Here is a 22597-nt window from a genome sequence, read left to right as displayed (position 1 = left end):
AAGACAAATGTTACTCTCTGTTCTTCAACTTTTTATCTCTGTAAGGATGGAAAAGTGTTATACCTTTAAAGTTTATAGCCTTGAGGATGGGTTCTCCTGTATATTTCAGGCCATAGGCAACAATCTTAACTTGTAGCAAAAGCAGTAGAATACAAAGATTAAAGTAAAAGAAACAGATCCAATTGGAGTCAGATTTGTTTTTTCCCTATTACAGTGAAGGTCAGGTGCAAATGAGAGTTACTCATTGTATTAGTTTCTTAGGGCTTCCCTAACAAAGTACCACAAACTGGGATGCTTAAAAAAACAGAAATTTATTGTCTCATGGTTCTAGAAGCTAGAAGTCCAAACTCAAGGCGTGGGCAGGGCCATGCACCCCTGAAGCATACAGGGAAGTCATTCTTCCTTGCCTCTTCCTAGCTTCTCGTGGGTTGCTGGCAATCTTTGATGTCCCCTGGCTTGCAGCTGCATAGCTCCAATCTCTGCCTTCATCGTAACGTGGCATTCTCTCTGTGTGTCTGTGTCTTCACACGCTGTCTTCTTACAAGAATACCAGTCACATTGGTTTAGAAGCCGACTCCAGCATGACCTCATCTTAACTGCTAACATCTACAATGATCCTCATTCCTAATAAAGTCACATCCTGAAGTACTGGGGGTTAAGACTTCAGCAAATCTTCTTTAGGTAGGACACAATTCAATCCACAATATCCGGGGAAGAACAGGAGCAGGTCCTGGATTGGGTAAAGGCTCTTTGGGTAGAAAGTGCCTGTGTAAACTCATGTAGGTGGAAAACATTTCTGCCCTTGCTGCCAGCAGGGATTGGGCCTGGAGATGATATGGGATGAGCCAGGGAGGTGGGTGGGTCCAAGTGGTCATGGGAAAAGGGATAAGGAGGCTGTGGGATCTGGGTGACCCAAAGTGAATCAAAGACAATGGTTAGATTGTCCAAGGAAGATGATCCCTAATGGAAGCTGGGAACAGCAGGGAACAAAGAAAGCAAATAAATGAGCGAGTTTAGATTCCCAGGTGCTCTTCTAAGTTGAAACACTTGAAAAAAATGATAAAATTAGTTAGAATGGCAGGGAGAGGGAAGCCCAAGCAGAGGCTTCAGATGCCAGTATATGGGCTAGTTATAGAAACAGATTTCCGGGAGCACATTCTTGGAAACTTCTGGAGATGGGGTGTGTTGTTAGGGTACAGCGCAGAGAAACACCTAACCTCTTTGGAAAGTATCAATGGAACAATTTTTTTCTCTGGTGGGAGGCAGAGATGGGGGTCTGTGTGCTCTGCCTGAACCCCATTTCTGCTCCTTCTCATGGTCTCATCTCCTTCCCCAAGTGGCTTAAACCATTTGAGGTCAACCCTTTGGCTTCAATAACAGCTCGAGGCCTCACTTTCGACACAGCATACTCCTTCTACGTCAGCCAACACCCACATTTTGTTCCATTTGGTTTGGCTATTTTTAAAAGTCACTCTGCAACTTCAAAGTGACCGCTTGCTATCTTGTGAGCAAAACTTGCCCACGATGAAAGGCAGATTTCACACGGACTGCTTCGTTCAGCAATTTAGGCAAGTTTGGAGAGACATTGTCTGTTCCTGTGAGTACTATAAATTTTTTCAAATTCATTCAATCTTTCAACAATGACTTGAGTTTCTACTACATGCCATAACATGAAACATTCTGCCTTTCCTGAGGAATTACTCACCTAGCTTGAAAGCTTTAAATGTGTGACATCTTTAGGGAGGTGTTTTAGTTTAAAATACTTTTGTCTTAGTGTGTTTCTTTCCCTCCAACCTGACCCTTTTTCTCTTTCACTTTTTCAAAAATTGAACAGAGATAATATAAAAATTCATTCTAAATTAGAAGTGAAATTTCTTCTTCCAAACTCAGTACTAAGAAAAATATTATCAGCTAGGAGCCTTAGGCTAATGAAGGAAAGTTGTTTCTTAGTTCAAAAAACTTGTTCTTATCAAAGAGACATCAAAGAGATGCTGTCTCACTTTAAAGAAACCACCAACACAAGTTTATTTTGTTTGGTTTTTAAAGAGGAGCAAAGGATGATTCTCAAAAACATTATGGTGAGCAAAAGAAGCCAGGCACGAAAGAGTATATGTATATGAAATTCTAGAAGAGTCGAAACTAATCTACAGTGACAAAAAACAGATCAGTGTTGGCCTGGGGCTGGGGCTGAATTGACTTCAGTGAGTCAGTTAGCGGGAACTTTTTGGGAGAACAGAAATGTGCTATATCATGATTGTGACAGCGATTACACAGATATATACACTTGTCAAAACTCATCAAGCTATACATTTATTTACATGCAAATTATACCTCCATAAAACTGATTTAAAAACAAAAACATAAATGCAATCTGGAGCTGGGATCTGAATGGACAGGAATTCTCAAGGGAATGAGAAAGTATATGTTTCTCTTTTTTTCTTTAAAGAGCTTTATCGAGGTATAATTTATGTATCATAAAAGTCACCTATTTAAGTGTACAATTCAATGCCTTTTAGCAAAGGTACAGATTTGTGCAACCATTACCACAATTCAGTTTTAGAAGATTTCCATCACCCCAGTAAAATCCCTCATACCCACGTGCATCAGTCCCATTGGAGCATTTGTTTTATTGTGACTTTTGAGGAAGTGGGTTAAGCAAGTATCTTAAGTTGTCGGAGCTCATTTGCTAGGGACCTGGAGGACTGTAGCCATAGTGAGCTTGGCTGTGGGTGCAGCCTCCGGTCACTTCGGGGTCCCCACAGAGGCAGGCTCTTCATCTGTGCTTTAATTTTTTCTGCGAACACAGTCACAAGCATATTCTCTATGCCCCTCCACGGACTGCAAATGGACGGGCATAAGGAAGCCTATGGCTGTCCTTTGGGTGCATTCTGCTGCTCTCTGTGCCCCGAGGTCTGCCGGTCACGGGGCAGCAGAACCCCCTTACCCCAGCTGCCCCTGCCCGGCTCACCTGCTCCCCTTCTGTGCCCAGGCTCGAGTGCATCGCCTCTGTTCCTGCCAGCTATCCGGGAACAGGCCCAGGAGGAGCTTGTCCTACCGGTCAGCTGTTGCTGGAAGCAGCACCAAGAGCAGCGCTGAATATCCCCAGAGCAACACAAGTCAGTGGAGAGACCACAGGAGAGATCATGGTAGACTTGGAGCAAAACAAAGCCCCACTTTGGACAGCAAGAGTGTTTAATCTGAAAAGGCTTGCACATCCTCAGGCATATGGGGGTGACGCTGCAGCCTTGATCTGTGGAAGTCAAGGGTCAAAAGTCAGCAGAAGGTAACAACTTGGGCATCTCCTCCACGTTTCCATAGAAGGCCAGGGTTAAGAGATGCGCTCAGGACTACTTGTTATGTTCCTCCCAGTGGGTCTACTGAAGGAGTTTAGCAGTGAACAAAATTAACATAATTTATTCGTATATAGAATATCACAAATCTAAGAGTATGCGTTACAGCTCCTTCACAGGAAAGGCTGAGCTGAGGCTCTATGTAAGAGAGTCCGTAGCTGGTTTGCATAGTTCTGAGCTGCAGAGCGGGTCAAAGACTGGAGGGTGCTGAGAGTGGTGTGGACAGACTGGGTGTCCCTGGGACGCTGCTTTTAGTATTACAGATACGTCTGAGTGTGCTGGAGCTTGTGTTAAGTGTGCCAGCAAGTTACCCAGGGGCTCCTTGCCTGAGCAAGTGGCCTATATACACAATTATGTTGGGACATTGATGTCAAGACTGGCTACATCATGTGCGGGGCCCAGTGCAAGATGAAAATGTGGACCCCTTTGTTTACTAGGAGGAAAGGGCTTTTTCTTTTCTTTTGTGGTCTCTATATTCTCTCGACCTGATAAGGTGTTTTTTCTCTTTTTAACGTACTTCACGCGTGGGAATTTTCATGGGGCAAGTGCAGACCCTCCCAGATGCCCAGCACCCCAACCTACAATTCAGTGCACGGACAAGTGTGCTTGACCTCGACCTTCTGAGTCCAAGCCCAGCCCCCAGCAGAGGTGGAAGGCAGTAGTGGCTGCTGGGCGGGGATGGGGGATGGGCAACTGAGCTCCGGGTAGCTGGCAGGCAGCAGGAGGTGGGACTATGTGTGAGCAGAGCCTCCAAGCCCCTGGCATGTGTTCCATTGTTCCACTGGACTTCAGTCACAAAACACAAATTCAAAGATCAAATCATTAAGAGTTTCAAGATGGCAACCACAGAACACTAAGCCCCAAGCGCGGGGCCCCCTTCTGAGCATGTGGCACTGTGGGGTCACACACTGGTCACAGGTCCATGCAGCCGACCTAGATTGCCATTTACCCTTTATCACTTCTGTCCAATCTCCCACTGGCAGGATTTATCTCCATGTGCCAGGAGCCCCTGCATAAGGTTTTGGAAAGGAGCTGGGTTGATGTTGGCGTTCCTCCTTGCTCCTTGGAAAACTCAATCTTCATGAATTGAATTCTCCTCATCTACACCGTGTAAATAGCTTCCTTTCAGAGATGCTGTGAGGGTGAAATGACGTAAGAAGAAAACATGTATGTTTACATTTATGGTTGTATTATTTTTGAGGCTCTGGCGTCAAGCAAAATGCTTAAAATTGGGAGAAAAATTCTTTGTGGCCATGATCCCTGAGTCATTTCTGAGGGCAGTGCCAGCCACGTGCAATATTTTGATTCAAGGCTGTTTATCTTCCAGGTCTCCTTTTTATTTATCTGTGTAACCTTCCCTCCAACTCGTAGCACACTCCTTCCCCTGCTGCCTGCCATCTTGTTCAGTGTCACTCAGCCTGGACTGCACTCCCTGGCAGTGGCCTATGGTTCACGCTCTCCTGATTCTCATTAAAATGTTCCTGCTTAGCGTCCTACATGCTTAAGGCTCTGCAAGGTCTTCAGAGAGATTATGTGGTAATGTATTGATAATTCGAATTAATTTTCCATTGCTTTAGTAGACTGAGACATTAACGATATTTGCAATAAAGCAAATAACTTTAATATCTTAACCCAAGAAGTAAGTCAGCTAGGAATTTCAGAACCCTTAGAGCCATTGGGGGAGATATTTATGAATAGCTGAGAACACTGAACAACGGAGTTGTGAATAAAGCTGGCTTGCCTTTGGGATAGAAGAATCTTCACTCCAGAGAACAGCTGTAACATGAAGATCAGCGTGAGTCTGCTGAGTTCCTGGAGACTTTCTGGGCCAGAAGTGCAATTTCCAGGCACAGAAGCTGAATTTGGCCCTCTGACAGGTCTTGTTTGGTTGGGATTGCTTGGTTTTGTAAAATTTGAATGCAAATGCAATTAAGTGGGGTCAGCCTCTCTGGTTCACTGGAGGCCCCACCCCCCTATTGTCTGAATGGCTCCTCCTTGGCTGGGTCATTAGGCCACATGCTCATTGTAGAGACAAGAGGTTGGTTTGGTTAAATGAAAGGCCAAGGCCAGAGGGCCTGGCCCCAGCAAGGCTCTGCCCTGCCCCTCAGATCCTTTGTCAGTGTTTTGCAGGATGGTCCAGGTGTGCCTTCACTCCCAATGGCCAGGACCTGGAGTTTACCTTGCTTGGTGTACTAGTTTCTAAGGGCTGTCATAAATTGTATGGCTTAAGACAACAGAAATTTATTCTCTCCCAGTTAAGGAGTTTGAAAATCCAAAATCAAAGTGTTAGTAGGGTTCGTTCCTTTTGGAGGCTCTGCAGGAGAAACTGTTCCACGTGTGTCCTAGCTTCTGGTGGGCTGCTGGTAACCCTTGGTGTTCACTCCTACTTCTGCTTCTGTCTTCACATGACATTCTCCCCTGTGTGTGTGCGTGTGTGCGTGTGTGTGTGCATCTGTTTTCACGTCTTATAAGGATACCAGTCATTGGATTAAGGCCCACCCTTATCCAGTATGATCTCATTTTAACTGATTATATCTGCAAAGATCCTATCTTCAAATAAAACGGTGAGGTTCTGGTAGACGTGCATTTTGGGGAGATACTGTGCAACCCAGCACCCCTGAGCTAAAGAAGAACCCAGAATGTCTAGGAATTTACGTCCCTGCAATGGAAGTAGGTATAAATATTCCACCACCTGACTGTATAATTTGTAGGACCCAGTGCAAAATGAAAATGTAGGGCCCCTTGTTAAAAAATTATTAAGAATTTCAAAATTATGGGAGCAGAGCATTAAACTAAGTATGGGGCCCTTCCGAGTGTGGAGCCCTGTATGACCATGGACTCCCGTGAAGCTGCCCCTGCCCTTGCCTCTGATGAGGAAAACTCAGAGGGGACTCCTGCACCGTCTCCACTGCTCCCTGAGAGCTCAAGCCAACGTTACTCTGTGGATAATGCACCCTTGTTGGCTTCCTTCATTTCCCAGTCCCACTTCCTCACTCCCCTACTGGTTATTTACTTCCTAATACATCCCTTTCACCTAAATCCCCACCTCAGGTTTACTTTTGGGAACTGACTGTCAGACAGGCAGGGACAGCTCTGCTCTAATTGGATGACCATTGAAAAGGCCTTTGCAAGGCAACAAGGGCTTAAAGAAAGCGAGAGTCTCTATTCCTTTTATCCATATAAGAAAAACTTCCAAAATAAATCTTAAAGATACACCAGTGGACTTCCGGGAAGATAGAGTAGGTGCAATTTACCTATTCCTCCCACTAAGTATAACTGAAAGCCATTGACATTATACACAAAATAAACATAAGGAGACTCTGACGCGTGGAGAGGAGAAGGCAGACTAGCTTGGGCTTCAGGATCCAAGAAATGACATGGTGGTGAGTTCCCCAGGTTTTTTTTTTTCTTTCGACCTTTTACATTCCAGACTTAGAGTAGAAGATCATGGAAGCCTGGAAATGCCAATGGTGCAAACAAAAAAAAAAAGCCTCAACAGAGCCTGCTCTTTTAGCCAAAGGATCAGGAAAGGGACCACTTACAAGACAGGAAACTGTTAGACAATAACTGCTCTCCTCCAGCTAAATACTACAGAAAAGCCTGTGGCCCCACTCCCACCTATTCCAGCAAAGGCCGAGTGGGAAGCCTAGACCTCCACCCTTACCAGGTGTAAAGAAATGCCCCAATCACCCAAGTAGTGTTTCAGAAGCCTAGTGGAGAATCAGGATATTTGCTATTGCCCAGCAATAACTAGGCCACTCCCAGATGGTGTCAGTGGGGAGCAGTAAATGACAAACTCCTACTTCTCCCAGCCAGGGAGGTACAGCCTAGTGAGGAGCCAGAATTTTCACCCCCACGCAGTAGTAATGAAGAGCCCCGTCACCCTTGAGTGTCAAAGGAGGCCAAGTGGTGAACCTGGGCTCTACCCTCCCCTGCAGTAAGAAGGTGGCAACCTCACTTCTGCTGGAGTGTCAAAAGAAGCCAACTAAAACAGAAGGTTTGAATAAGATCCAGAGTCTCATAACAATACTAAAAATGTCCAGGAGTCAATAAAAAAATCACTCATCATTGTATCAAGAACCAGAAAGATCTCAAACTGAGTAAAAAAAAGACAATAGATGCTAACACCAAGATGACAGAGATGTTAGAGTTATCTGATAAAGATTTTAAAGCAGCTGTGATAAAATACCTCAGGGAGCAGTTATGAAAATGCCTGAAGCAAATGAAAAAGTAGAAATTCTCAGCAAAGAAACAGAAGATATAAAGAAAAGCAAAATGGAAGTTTTACAAGTGAAAAGTACAAAAACCAAACACGTAATAGATAGGCTCAACATCAAAATGGATGAAATGGAGGAAAGAATATGTGAACGTGAAGATAGAACAACAGAAATTACTCAGTCTGAGCAACAAAGATGAAATAGGCTGAAAATGATCAACACAGCCTCTGGAGTCTGTGGGATTATAACCTAAAATTTAATGCTATTTCACTGGATTCCCAGAATGAGAGGAGAAAGAGAGCAAGGCTAAAATATTCCTGGAAGAAATAACGGCTGAAAACTCTCAAATTTGTTGAGAGATGTAAAACTACAGATTAAGGAAGCTGAGCAAACCCTAAATAGAATTAACATAAAGAAATCCATCCAGGACACAGTACTGTCAAAGTCTGAAAATCAAAGAGAAAGAATAAAAATCTTGAAAGCATCCAGAAAGAAATATCTTATCTATAGGGGGAAACCAATCTGAATGACAATATGGTGGCCAGAAGGAAGTGGCACAATATTTTTCAAGTACTGAAAGAAAAGAATTGTTAACCCAAAATCCTATATCCAGTGAGAATTTTCTTTAAAAATGAAGAGGAAATCAAGACACTTTCAGATGAAGAAAAACTGAAGAAATTTGTTGCCAGTAGAGCTAACCTAAAATAATGAATAAAGTAAGTTCTCTAAACAGAAAGGAATAATGAAAAAAAGAACCTTGGAAAAGCAGGAAGAAAGAGCACAGAAAAAATATAATATATTCTCCTTCTCTTCTCGATTTTCCTAAATTATGTTTGATGGCAGAAACAAAAATTGGAGCACTATCTGATGTGGTTCTAAAAGTACGTAGAGGAAATATTGGAGAACATTGTATTGTTAGTGGGAGAGAGCAAAGGGCCATAAAGGGAAATAAATTTCTATGCTTCACTCAACTGGTAAAATGAGAATAGGACACTGTGACAATTTATGTATGTATAATATAACACCTAAATCAGCTACTAAAAAAAGCTATAAAAAGAGATACACTCAAAAGCATTATAGATAAGTCAAAACAGAATTTTGAAAAATGTACAACTAAATCAAAGGAAGTCAAGGAAGAAAAAGAAAACAGAGGAATGAAAAACAGAAAAAACAGAAAACAAAAAATAAATGGCAGACTTAAGTCCTAAGACTTGTCCTAATACCATGCTAATCAAAGGAAACCTGGATGAATTAGTTTGCTAGAGCTGCTGTAACAAAATACCATAGGTAGGTGGCCTGAACAACAGGAATTTATTGTCTTCCAGTTCTGGAAGCCTGAAGTCTAAGATTAAAGTGTCAGCAGGACCATGCTTCCTCTGAAGGTTCTAGGAAAGGATCTGTTCCAGGACTCTCTCCTAGCTTCTGATAGGTCCTTGGCTTGTGGCAGCATAATTCTAATCTTCACTTGATGTTCCCCCTGTGTACATATCTGTCTCCAAATTTCCTCTTTCTATGAAGACATCAGTTCTATTGGGTTAGACTCTCACCCTTCTCTGGTATGACCTCATCTTAAATAATTACATCTGCAGTGACACTATCTCCACATAAGGTCACATTCTGAGGTACTGGGGGTTAGGACTTCAACATTATTTTCGAGGACACAATTCAATTTATAACACTGGAGAAGCCATATTAATTTCAGATAAAGATTTCAAAGCAAATTAAATTATCACAGATAATGATAAAAGGATCAATTCTTCAAAAAGACATAAAAGTCTTTAACATGAATATATGAGACCAAAACTGATAGAACTGCAAAGTGGAATAGACAAATCCACTATTATAGTTTGGGATTCAATACCTCTCTGTCAGTAATTGACAGATCCAACAGTCAGAAAATAATTAAGGATAGAGTTAAACTGAACACCCATCAATCAACTGGATCGAACTGACATTTATAAAATACCTCATCCAACAACAACAGAATACACATTCTTCTTAAGCTTATTTGGAACTTTCACTAGAATGAAGATAGACCACATTCTAGGCCATAAAACGTGCCTTGAAAAATATAAAAGAATAGAAATCATACAAAGTATTGTTTCAGACAACAATGGAATTACATGAGAAATCAATAACAGAGAGATGCCTGGAAAAAACCCCAAATATTTGACGATTAAACAATACACTCCTAAATAACACACATGGGTTAAAGAAGTCTCAAGAGAAATTAAAAAATATCTTGAACTAAATGAAAATGAAATACAACTCATCAAAATTTGTGAGATGTAGCAAAAGCAGTGTTTAGAGGGAAATTTATAGCATTGAGTGCCATATTAGAAAGGAAGAAAGATCTAAAATCAATAATCCAAGGGACTTGGGAGGAAAAAATTATTACTAGAAACAGAAAGGGTCATTATATAATAAAAGGTCACTCCACTAAGAAGACAAAGTAATCCTAAATATGTATGTACCAAATAACAGAGCTGCAAAAGATGTGAAGGAAAACTGATACAACTGAAAGGAGAAATAGACAAGTACATAATTACAGTTGGAAAATTCAATACCTTTTTGTCAACAATTGATAGAATAGACAGAAAATCAGCAAAAGTTTGGAAGTACTCAACACCATCAACCAAGAAGATCTAATTGATATTTATAGAAAACTGCACACAACAACAGCTGAATACACATTCTTTTCAAGTGCCCTCAATACATATACCAAGATAGATCACATTGTTGGCTATAAAACACACCTCCACAGCTTAAAGGAATTGAAGTGATAGAGTGTGTTCTTCAACAACAGTGGAATCAAGCTAGAAATTGACAATAGAAAGATAACAGGAAAATTTCCAAACTCTTGAACACTAAACAACACACTTCTAAATAATCTACAGATAAAAGAGGAACTCCCAAGGGAAATTAAAAAATACATTAGATTGAAAGAAAATACAACTCAAAATTGTGGGACCCAACTAAAACAGTACTGAGAGGGAAATTTATAGCACTAAATGGAAACATTAGAAAAGATGAAATGCCTCCAATCAACAATCTAAGTTCCCACCTCAAGAACTTAGAAAAATAAGAGAAGATAAACCTGAAGCAAAGAGAAGGAAGGAAGTAATAAAGATCAGAGCAGAAATCAATGAAAATAAATTAGAAAGAAATAGAGAAAATCAAGGAAATAGAGCTGTTTCTTTGAAAAGATCAATAAAATGTAAAACCTCTGGCAAGACTGACAAGAGGAAAAAAAGAGCTAAGACATAAACTACCATTATCAGAAAGGAAACAGTGGATATCATTACAGACCCTCTACCTATTAAAATAATAATAAGAGAATACTACAAACAACTCTACCCACAAAAATTTGATAAAATGTGACAAGCCCTCAAAATACACGAACTACCACAACTCACATTTATGAAATAGCTCAACTGAATAGCCCTATAAATATTATGAAATCGAATTAATAATTTAAAATTTTCCCTCCAAAGAAAAAACTAGTCCCCCCAAATTCTACCAAAAGGTTAGAGATTTTACACCAGTTCTACACAATTTATGCTGGGAAGTGGAAGAAGAGGGAACATATCCCAATTTGTTTTATGAAGCTTGTATTACCCTGACACTAAACCAGACAAAGACATTCGAAAAGAGAAGTTTATACCAATATCTTTCATGAATACATATGCAAAAATCCTTAACACAAGATTAACAAATAGAATTCGGCAATATATAAAAAGAAGTATACAATACAACCAAGTGAGGTTTATTCTAGGGATGCAAGACTGTTTAATTATCCAAAAATCAATTAAAGCAGTCCACTAAAATACCAGGAGAAAGAATAAAAATCACATGATCATACCAATGAAAGAAGAAAAAAAATGTTTAAAATCCACTTCATGATTAAAACTCTCAGAAAACTGAATATAGGGAAACTTCCTCAACTGGGTAAAGAACACCTAGAAAACCTTATAGCTTAGATTGTACTTAACGGTGAAAGACTGAATGCTTTCCCCTTGAGATCAGTAATAAGGCAAGGATGTCCACTCTCACCACTGTTATTCAGCATAGTGCTGGAAGGCTAGCCAGTATAATTAGGCAAGAAAAGGAAATAAAAGGCATACAGATCAGAAAGAAAGAGCTAAAACTGTCCCTATTTGCAGAGGACACTTTTGTCTACAAAGGAAACCCCAAGGAACCTACCAAAACCAAAAAACCAAAAAATTGTAATTAATAAGTGAGTTTAGCAAAATTGCAGGATGCAGATCAACATGCAAGGACATATATACACTACCAAATGTAAAATAGATAGCTAGTGGGAAGCAGCCGCATAGCACAGGGAGATCAGCTCGGTGCTTTGTGACTACCTAGAAGGGTGGGATAGGGAGGGTGGGAGGGAGACGCAAGAGGGAGGCGATATGGGGATATATGTATATGTATAGCTGATTCACTTTGTTATAAAGCAGTAACTAACACACCATTGTAAAGCAATTATACTCCAATAAAGATGTTAAAAAAAATGTAAAACTTTTGCTATTCAAAAAAACCCCATTAAATGTATATCAAATCAAAAGAAAATCAATTGTATATTTGGATACTAGCAATAAACACATGGAAACTAAAAATTTAAATGCATTATCATTTACAATCATTAAAAAAAGAGAAATAGGTGTAAATCTAATACAACCTGTTCAGGACTTGTATACTGAAAATCACAAAACGCTCCTGGTTTATTCTTCTTTTTCAAATAGTTTTTAAATACCCAGTTCCTTTTCCTTTCCTTATATATTTTAGAATAAACACTTATACCTTGCTGGTAGGGATGTAAAATGGTACAGCAGAAAGACAGTGTGGCAGTTTCTTAAAAGACTAAACCTACAACCGCCAAGCAACCCAGCAATTGTCCTCACAGGTATTTTCCCTAGGGGAATGAAAATTTACAATCACACAAAAATATACAGGCATGTTTACAGCACCGTTATTTATAATAGAATACTTCATTTGGAACTTCATTCCAAAAATTGGAAACAACCCACATATCTTTCAACAGAGGAATAGTTAAGTAAACTGTGGTACATCCATACCATGGAATTCTACTCAGCAATAAAAAGGAACAAACTATGGGTACACGCAACAACTTGGATAAATCCCCAGGGAGTTATGCTGTGTGAAGGAAGCCAATCCCAAAAGATTACATACTGCATGGTTCTATTTATGTAATATTCTTGAAATGACAAAATTATAGAAATAGAGAACAGAGTAGTGGTTGGCCAGGGTTTAAAGAGTGAGTGGGTGTGGGAGGGAAGTAGATGTGGCTACAAAAGTGCAATGTGAAGGATAATGGAGATGCTCTGTATGTCGATAGTATCCATGTCAATATCCTGGTTTTTATGCTGTAATATAGTTTTGCAAGATGTTACCTTTGCGGGAAAGGGTGTAATGGGTACCTGGGATCTCATTGTTTTATTTCTTACAACTGCATGTGAATCTACGATTATCTCAAAATTTAAAAAGTTTAATTAAAAAAAGAAAGGATGTACAAGGGGTTTTCAATAATGTTCCATTTCAGGCTTTAACTACCTTTGATTTTTCTTTTTTCTTTTTTTCCCCCACCTTTGCAGCAATTACTACAATTGTTCTGTGCCTTCCTAGACTAGGATTTCCACAGGAAAGAGGTAAGAAGTAGACCTTAAAGAAAGAACTCTATCTTTGATAAACAAACAAACAAACAAAAATCTCACCCCAATATTTGTAAAAATGCAGGCTTCCCGGGTATGCAACTCCTCCATAAAATCTGAGAGTGTCAGGACCTTGTCAGTGTCCCTGTTTCTGCTGGTGTTGGCAGCTGCTTTGCCGCTGAATGGCCTGGCCCTCTGAGTTTTCCTCTACCAGTTCAGAGAGAGGAATATTCTGTGCTTCTTTGTGACAGTGGGCAAACTCCCACAGAGGCTGACAGTTTCATTCCGGATCCACTATACTCCGCCAGGCCACCAGTGGACTCTTAACTTCCTGGGTGGTGGTTGGCTTCTGTGTCATAACCAATTTTGATGCCAAGTTCACCTTCCTGTGCCTCATCATGAGAGAGCTACCTTCACCTTGTTCTTGCGCTGAGGTGTGAGTCTCGGGGCTATACTGTGAAGGTCAGCCATGCCTCGAGGGTGCTGATGGCTTTCTTGTGTATGGTAGGCTGTTTCTGGAGATTGCAGACCTTGAACTCTGTTACGAAGGCTGTCCACTCTCCAACAAGCACACTTCAGAATGGTCACCATGAGCTTCTCTTTGTGTCTGAGTCTCATGAGTTTTTTCTATGGCAGCAGCCTGCTTAAAATCAAATAGACTGCATATCTGGAGGCCAAGAGGTGAATTTCAGGCCATGCTTTTTTTTTTTCACTGTAGTAATACTCCTTTTGTTCTTTGGAACTTACTGATCTATTTTCTTTCTTAAAGATCTTTTGGAAAGCAGGGAATGGGAATTAGATTTCTGTAAGAGAGAGCATGGGTTTTTCTTTCCTGGGCATCACCTTGTGTGTGATGACGTTTGGAAACATATTGGATCATGTGTTCTACGTCCTGATTTCCAGAAACACGTTAGACGAACTGAGGGCCTAATGTATGTGTTATGTCCTAAGAGGTATCATGCAGGCACTAGAGGAAGATTCTGCCAGGGCCACTGTAAAGTCATAATGCAACATTTCTCAAACTGAGATCCCAGGGAATGGTGAATTTATAAGAAATTTAAAATGCTCGTGTTTTTATTTCAATGATAACCTCATAATACCCAATAAAAATACTGATGTAAACACGTTTGGGATCATCTGCATGACTCCTTATGAAGATATCACCATTGGTTGCAGCGTCATTTGGAGCCATATTGTTTTACTTTAATAACTGCAGGCTCAGGAGAAAAGAGCAAAGGAGAACATAATACATAAACAGTGCATTCTTCCAAAGTAAAGGCCAAATGATGCCACGGCTTTAAAGAAAGTTTCACAAGAGTTCAAAGGGAGAGAATGGGAGAACAGAGTCATCAAACAGAACACAGTGATAGAGGCAGTGCTCTGGAAAATTATATTCCAATTGTTAGCAGCAGTTTATGTCCAGCAAAGCAGTATTAGCCATTGCATTGACTTAATACTGTCCATTATTAATGAATAAAAGTAATTGAAATTTAATAATAATATTTATTGGTTAAAATTTTATTGGATTTGTTGTTTTGCTTATTTCAAAATCTCTAAAATGACGTGCATCAGGAGTTTATATCTAGTTCTAAGTTTACATATTTAAGTACTATTTTGATTAATATAAAAACAATAGTGGAAGTTCACAAGAATGCTTTTCCTTTAAGCATTATGCTGTCATATAGAATAATTTTTGAACTGGAAAGTTCTTCAGAGATTTAGTAGAGAGGAAACTTAAACCCCAAGAGATTAAAGGATTTTTCCAAGGTCAGACAGCTAATCCCCAGCAAGGCTGTTATAGCACCAGCTCTCCTGGTGTCCAGCCTGGGCCCCCTTCCAAGGCACGGCTATTCAGAAAAGTGATCCAGGACAGTGGATTATTCAGCCCCAGATGGTTGGATGGAGATGTCTTCTCTAAAACAGAGGCTGGTTGCTTTACTTGTTCTTTCGCAGGCCCCTGACTCACAGAATACACCAACAGTGGTCCAAACACAATTGAAAAACAATAAGTTTAGAGACTAGATTGGACTTCAGGCCCCACCCACCAAGGCCAGCATTCCCATTGACTCCACCTCTATTACATTTGAATAAGTGCAGAAGATGACAAATGAAGTGCTGAAGTGCTATTTTTAACATCTCTAAATGGGTGCCACAGATTGTATGCAATAGAAAATGGCTTACTCTATGGTTCTTTGCTGGTAGGTTCTCTTCTGCTTTAAAAAAAAAAAAAAAGACCTATTTCTCTGAGGGCATCATTACTGAAGCAGGCTGATAAATTCTGAAATTTAAGTTTTTTAACCTTGAGTAGATGGTCAAATGACAGACTTTCAAGCTTTGAACTTGTGCTGTTTGTAGATGAAACCCATCTGAAATATTCTAACATAATGTACAGTTCATTGGTTTTAGCTACCCGCCAAATGATATAGGAATGTCCCCAGGTAATTTCTAGGGGTGCCCAGGGGTACTTTCCAAGTACTTATATATACATCTAGTTAATTACCAAATGGTGTTGGCCATTTCTACAGTTTAATTTCCCCTGTGCCGGCCCTGTCTATTGGTTAGCCCCATCACCTCCATTTCCCAACTGTTTCTTAGGCCCACTCCTGCCCTGTTTCCTGCTGACTGTTTCTCTGAGAGCCCCACTCCTCCCATCTTGGTCAGGACCCCTGCATCTCTTCCATGGTATCTGCCTGGCCCGGGCTCCCAGAATTCGGCAGTTAAAGGATTTATAGCCTACTTTAAGATGATTCAGTGCAGACGGTGTAGTGACATTCACTTTTTCTTCCCCCAGGGCTGTTAGTTACTGTTGGAAGCTCCCTAATCAGGAATATACTCTCTGTATCCACTGGGGTCAGGGCTTCTTCACCTGGAGTCTGTTGACCTCCCAGAAGGCCAAGGATAGCATTCAGCAAGTCTGTCCGTTTGGATGGGGAAAAAAATTACATCTTCACTTTCACTATCCTCAAGCTGAAAAAACGCATTTCCCTTCATTGTGAAAGTAGGTAGCAAACCGCGGTAGAAGGAAAGTACCAAATCTTCTGCCACAGCAGATGCCTCAGGTATTTGCATGGATGTTACAATTGTTATAGACATCACCAAATATTGTTTATACTCATCATTACTTTAAAATTACAATAATTATTAGACCTTCCACTAGATCTTGTTAAAGTGTTACTGACACAAAAATTTTGAGAACTGCATTTTAATAGATTTGATTGCATTTACAATCTATGTATTTTATTTTATTCATTTGAAAGCTTTTTTTTTCCCTGAGAAGGGGTCCGTGGTTTTCCCAGACTGCCAAAGGGGTCCGTGGTACAAAATACTTAAGAAACCCTGCCCTAGAGGGTTAATTAACACAACAGATATTAGAAATTATTTTTTCTCCAGATAATCAGAGCTGTTCAAATTATGAGTCTGGTCTTTTCATAACTGGGGCACAAGAATCAGAAGACCTCGCTGTCTAACCACTTGCCAGTTAGACCAAGATCTTGGACCGCACTTGGTCTACCTTTTACAAAGGACATTCTCTCCTGGCTTACCCAGAAGCCTGGCTGGTCCTGTAGTGAGGACACTGCTGTGTTGGCTTTGGAGTGACCCTTTCTGGAAAGGTGTGTGTCATGATTGAATTGTGTCCTCCAAACTATGTTGAAGTCCTCACCCCTGGTACTTGTGAACATGACCTCCTTGGAAGTAGGGTCTTTGCAGATGAAATCAAGTTAACATGAAGTCATACTGAAGTCTAATCCAATATGACTGGTGTCTTTTTTTTTTAATTAATTAATTTATTTATTTTTGGGTCTTCGTTGCTGCGCACAGGCTTTCTCCAGTTGTGGCGAGCGGGGGCTACTCTTCATTGCGGTGTGCGGGCTTCTCATTGCGGTGGCTCCTCTTTGTTGCGGAGCACGGGCTCGAGGCATGTGGGTTTCAGTAGTTGTGGCACGCAGGCTCAGTAGTTGTGACGCGGGCTCTAGAGCGCAGGCTCAGTAGTTGTGGCACACAGGCTTAGTCGCTCCGCGGCACGTGGGGTCCTCCCGGACCAGGGCTCAAACCCGTGTCCCCTGCATTGGCAGGTGGATTCTTAACCACTGTGTCACCAGGGAAGTCCCATGACTGGTGTCTTTATAAGAAGAGGAGAAGAGACACATAGGAAGAAGACCATGTGATGACGGAGGCAGAGATGGGAGTGATGCAGTTGCAAGCCAGGGAGCATCAAAATTGCCAGCCACCACTGGAAGCCAGAGAGAGGCAAGGAAGGATCCCACCCAGCGTCTCAGAGGGAACAGACCCTGCCAACACCCTGGTTTCAGTCTTCTAGCCTCCAGAACTATGAGAGAATACATTTCTGTTGTTTTAAACCACCAAGACTGTGGTACTTTGTTAGTGCAGCCCTAAGAAGCAAACTCAGTGTTTGTCAGAGTATCTAAGAAAGAGAGTGGAAACTTCACTGAAGTCACAAAACCAGTTGTGTGACTTTTGGAGCCTAGTTGCTAATAAGGTTTGTACATGTGGCAGAATCTAATCTGAGCCTAACGCTGATTGTTAGGTACCATCTGATTGTGAGGTTGTGGGGAAGGAAATATATAGCAGCCACCCATTTCCAACTGGCAGAGCCTAGAGATACCCAAAATAGCAGTAAAATTGTTGGTCCTCCGGGTGAGCTTAGCTCCGTTGAAAACAGAATACCTCTCCCTTTTTGCGTTACACTCAGCTAAAGCTGCCCCCATCTCACAAACATTTCAAGTGAAACCATCTCCTTTCATTTTTACTCATTGCCCCTTCTTTCCCTGGGGCTCAAACTCAACTCCAGGGAAGGTAGGGTGGCGACCAAACTCATGGGCAAAATCTATGCTGGTTCCATGTCACTGTGTCTCCCTTTTCCTTAGGGTGAGTTCTCTCCCCAGGAGAGCTCAGTCCCTTCCACAGGGACGTATACAAGTCTACCCAGTGGGTTGCTAGCCCTCCACCTGGTACACTTCCCGGGAGTGGGCAGGGTCCTGTCAGGACCCTCTTCTTTATCAACATAATAGCCTATTTACCAGAGAAGTCAAACTAGATTAGGGTACCAGTTCAGACACGCATTTTAGAAGATGCTTTGAGCTCTTAAGCAGAAGTGTTCTGGGGCCTTGACCTTCTTAATTCCCTGATTTGGGCACTCAAGGAAGGGGTGGTGGAGGATGGAGAATCTGTAGGGGCAGGGACATCTCATTGCTTGGAGCTCCATGCCTCTGAAGTCCCCATTTCCTTCATGTTTGGCTCTGAATCTACATCCCAGACAATTCTTCCTTCCACTAAGACGTCTGCGTTCTGCTCTTGCCTAGAAATGTGTACTGAAGTCTACTTCTGCGCCCAATATATTCATATCCTTTAAAACATATATCCATGTATATATATATAAAACCTTTAAAATACACTAGAGCATTCCTAAGAGCCACCCAATCTTTCAATAAATAGTTTCTCCCAGACCAAATACAAAGTCAAATATTAACCTGCATAAATCTATATACATGTAATCCAATCTTCAAACATTAGAAAAATTGCCCTCAACCTTGAAGGAAGAAGAAGAAACTTCTTCCATTCCAGAAGACGAAACTCTGCAAGTCCTTTGGTCCCACACAAAAGCTTCTTTAAAATACCTAGACTTGCCCCCAAATCAAGTTTTCAGTGGAAGAAAAAGCTGTGGCTCAAAACGTCTGTGAACCAGCCCTTCATGTTACTAAACTACCCGCCTCCTCCCTCTGCTATTTTTGGCCAGTGAACCAGCTCCCATTTATTGATTGATTGAGATATAATTCACATACCATAAAATCCATCTGTGTTTAATATATTCACAGAATTGTGTAACCATCAGCACTATCAAATTCCACAACATATTCATCTCCGCAAAAAGAAACCCTCGGCCCGTTAGCAGTCACTTCCCATTCTCCCCTCCCCCCAGGCCTTGCAGCCACTAATTTAATTTCTGTCCCTTTGGATTTGCCTGTTCCTTTATCTTTTTTCAACCCTTTTCCAATCCCAGTTCTACTGAATTAACACTTCTTTAGTGAAGGCCTAGTGAGCGGGGAAGCTCTGTGCTCTGACTTTGAAAGGCCAATCGTATTCAGTTCTCTTTGCTCATCGTGTAAAGAAAGAGGAGCGGGTGCCTGTACAGATGGCCAGGAGGGCTGGGAGTCAGGTGTTAGGGAGGCGTGGTGGAGCTGCACAGGCCCAGTGGCAGAACACCCAGCACCCTGACTTTGTCAGCTGAAGTCACACATGCTTCATTAGCAAGAAGGCTTTGATAACCATGGAGAATGTTTGCCAAGCTCAGGAACCTTTGTTTCTAATTCCTGGAGAGTTGCTGTGGGTGGTTGCTAACTTTCAGTGCAAACAGAAACAAACTTAAATGTCCATAGAATGCCTGGAAACTTGATTCTCTTGGGCACAGTCCACTTGGGCCCCATTCGTCCTCATGGCAACCATTTGTTGGATCTGGCATTGCCCGGTTGACATCACTGACGTTCTCCTTCGTGGCAGGGCTATTATTACATCACCAGCTAACTAAAGCCCTACAAGATGAAAATAGTTTTAAAGATACCTTTGGAGAATACCCTTTAGCCTTAAAATACATAAAAAGAGGTAAATTCATTTTGCTAGGTTTTTTTCTAAATGAATCTATAGTTATTCTAGGTATTCTTTCAATTTTGAAAGTATGATATACATTTTCAAATAAAAATAGAAAAGGGCATTTGTTTGTTTGTTGCTTGTAAATAAAGTTCTGAGCAATTTTCAGCAGTGTTTCTTTCTTTTAATGGTACCTGCTACTAGTATGTAAAATGGTAAATATTTTTACCTTGGAATTTCATTTCAATTAATTTCACTTTCTTTATACATTTCCATATCATGGCCTCATTTATAATCTCATATACTTATAACAATTTATGCATTTTACACTTACTGATAGTATATTACAAGTTAAAACTAAAAACTTTTAGAAATATTCAATTCATTTAAAAATAACAGTAAACATTATGTTACATAAACAATATATTTTTAATAAAAATAAGGATATTTTCTAAAACAAAAATTTTAGTGAGAAGAGTGGCACTGTTTTACATTTTTGCCAGTCTCTTGAATGACTGTCTCAATAGAAAGTATCTAGATTTTCATATGTACTTTTAAAAATAGCAGCTTTAGAGATTTCCCTGGTGATCCAGTGGTTAAGACTCTGCGCTCCCAAGGCAGGGGGCCAGGGTTCGATCCCTGGTCAGGGAACTAGATCTCGCATGCTGCAACTAAGTTCCTGCATGCCGCAACTAAGATCCTGCATGCTGCAATGAAGATCTAAGACCCAGCTCAGCCAAATAAATAAATAAATAAATAAATAAATTTTTTTTAAAAAAACAGCTTTATTGAGATATAATTTACATAGCATACCATTCATCCATTTAAAGTGTATAATTCAATAGTTTTCAGTATATTCAAAGAGTTGGGCAACCATCACCGCAATTAATCTTAGAATATTTTCATTACCCTGAGAAGAAACCTTGTACCCATTAGCATTCACTCCTAATTTCTCTTACCCTCCACCCCCATGGCCCTGCATTAGGCAATCACCAATCTACATTCTGTCTCTGTGAATTTGCCTATTCCAACATTTCATATAAATGGAACACATTACGTGGTCCTTTGTGACTGGCTTCTTTCACCTAGCATAATACTTTCAAGGTTTATATATTTTGTAGCATGTTTCAGTGACTCCTTCCTTTTTATTGTGAAATAATATCCCATTTTATGCATATACCACATTTTCTTTATCCTTTCATTTATGGGCATTTGGCCATATTTCCACTTTTGGACTATTTTGAGTAACGCTGCTATGAACATTTTTGTACAAGTTTTTGTATAGATATATATTTTCACTTCTCTTAGGTATCTGCCTAGGGGTGAAATTGCTGGGTCATATAGTAACTGTATGTTTACCATTTTGAAGAACTGCCAGATTGCTTTCCACAGTCTATTTCCTATTCCATCAGCAATGTATATGGGATCCAATTTCTCCACAACCTCTCCGACACTTGTAATTATCTGCCTTTTTTATTTTTGCCATCCTAGTGAGTGTAGAGGATTATCTCATTATGGTTTTGATTTCCCCAATGCCTAATGACAAGCATCTTTACACGTGCTTGTTGGCCATTTGTATATCTGCTTTGGAGAAATGTCTACTCAGATCCTTTGTCCATTTTTAATTTGGGTTACTTGTTTGCTGTTGCTGAATAACAAGTCTGAATTACGAGGTCTTAAATACAAGACCTTCCTCAGATATATGATTTGCAACTATTTTCCCTCATTCTGTGGATTGTCATTTCACTTTCTCTGACCAGGAATCGAACCCGTGCCCCCTGCATTAGGAGCGCAGAGTCTTAACCACTGGACCGCTAGGAAAGTCCCTCATTTCACTTTCTTGATTCTATTCTTTTAGGCACAAAAGTCTTTAATTTTGATGATGAATTATTTATGTATTTTTTCTTTTATTGCTTGTGCATTTGGTGTCATATCTAAGAAACCATTGCCTAATACAGGGTCATGGAGTTTAAACCTATGTTTTCTTCTGAGAGTTTTATATTTTTAGCACTTACATTTAGGTCTTTGATCCATTTTGAGCTAATTTTTGTATATAGGAACTTCATTCTTTTGCCTGATGAGATTCGGTTGTCACAACACCATTTCTTTTCCCATTGAGTGGTCTTGGCATCCTTTTTGAAAATCAATAGACAATAAATGTGAAGATTTATTCCTGGACACTCAATTCTATTTTATCAGTCTACGTGTCTATCCTTATGCCAGTATCATACTGTGTTGATTATTGTAGCTTTATAGTAAATTTTGAAATCGAGAAGTATTGAGTCTTCCAACTTTGTTCTTCTTTTTCAAGATTGTTTTGGCTTTTCTGGGTTCCCTGCATTTACATATGAATTTTAGGTTCAGCTTGTTAATTTCTGCAAAGGTCAGCCGGGATTTTGATAGAGATCGCATTGAATCTGTAGGTCAGTCTGAGGAGTACTGCCATCTTAACAATATTTAGTCTCCCAATACTTGTACATGGGATGTCTTTCCACTTAATTAGGTGTTCTTTAATTTCTTTCAACAATGTTATGCAGTTTTCAGAGTATAAGTTTTGCACCATTTTTCTTAATTCTACTCCTAAATATTTTATTCTTTTTGATGCTATTGTAAACAGAAGTTTTTTCTTAATTTCACTTCCAGTCAGTTTGTTCATTGTTAGTCTATAGAAGTACCATTGATTTTTGTATGTTGGTCTTGTATCCCCCAACTTTGCTGAGCTTGTTTATTAGTGCTAATAGTTTTTTTG

The 22597-nt window shown here is 40.3% G+C and overlaps 1 protein-coding gene and 1 long non-coding RNA gene across 2 annotated transcripts in view; one reads left to right on the top strand and one right to left on the bottom strand.

Annotated features, from left to right (window-relative positions):
- Positions 1–22597, bottom strand: part of TMEM131 (transmembrane protein 131) — a 277433-nt gene that overhangs the window by 246340 nt on the left and 8496 nt on the right. The gene's annotated exons all lie outside the window — the stretch shown is intronic.
- The window catches only part of LOC309611582, a 34688-nt gene continuing 12096 nt past the window's right edge, over positions 6–22597 (top strand). The window contains exons 1-2 of the long non-coding RNA XR_014234605.1: positions 6–1597; positions 13189–13242. This is a non-coding gene — a long non-coding RNA (uncharacterized lncRNA). The remainder of the gene's footprint in view (positions 1598–13188; positions 13243–22597) is intronic.

Source organism: Balaenoptera borealis (assembly GCF_965194805.1).
Source record: "Balaenoptera borealis genome assembly, chromosome: 15".
NCBI lineage: Eukaryota > Metazoa > Chordata > Mammalia > Artiodactyla > Balaenopteridae > Balaenoptera > Balaenoptera borealis.
The sequence above is the reverse complement of the archived record's forward strand: the minus strand, read 5'-3'. Positions and strand labels throughout refer to the sequence as shown.